The sequence below is a fragment of the Nannospalax galili genome, unplaced genomic scaffold, assembly GCF_000622305.1.
Source record: "Nannospalax galili isolate Female #2095 unplaced genomic scaffold, S.galili_v1.0 scaffold202, whole genome shotgun sequence".
NCBI lineage: Eukaryota > Metazoa > Chordata > Mammalia > Rodentia > Spalacidae > Nannospalax > Nannospalax galili.
Window position 1 is genome coordinate 232162 of NW_008349000.1, and position 226 is coordinate 232387.

Genomic DNA, 226 nt, shown 5'->3' on the forward strand with positions numbered 1-226 from the left:
AAATGTTTACTATATTGTAAAATGTCCAATAGAAAAAATAAATTTGAAATCTAAATATGCTTAATTCTATATTTTATGTCATTTATATTGGCACAGTTTTGATTCCCCTATAAATTATTAACTATTTTGTGATATTAATGATTAAACATTTACCTTTATATTAATAATTTATTTAAAATTACAAATATTTAGGAATATTTTTGAGGCAATTGAGAATAAAATTTTA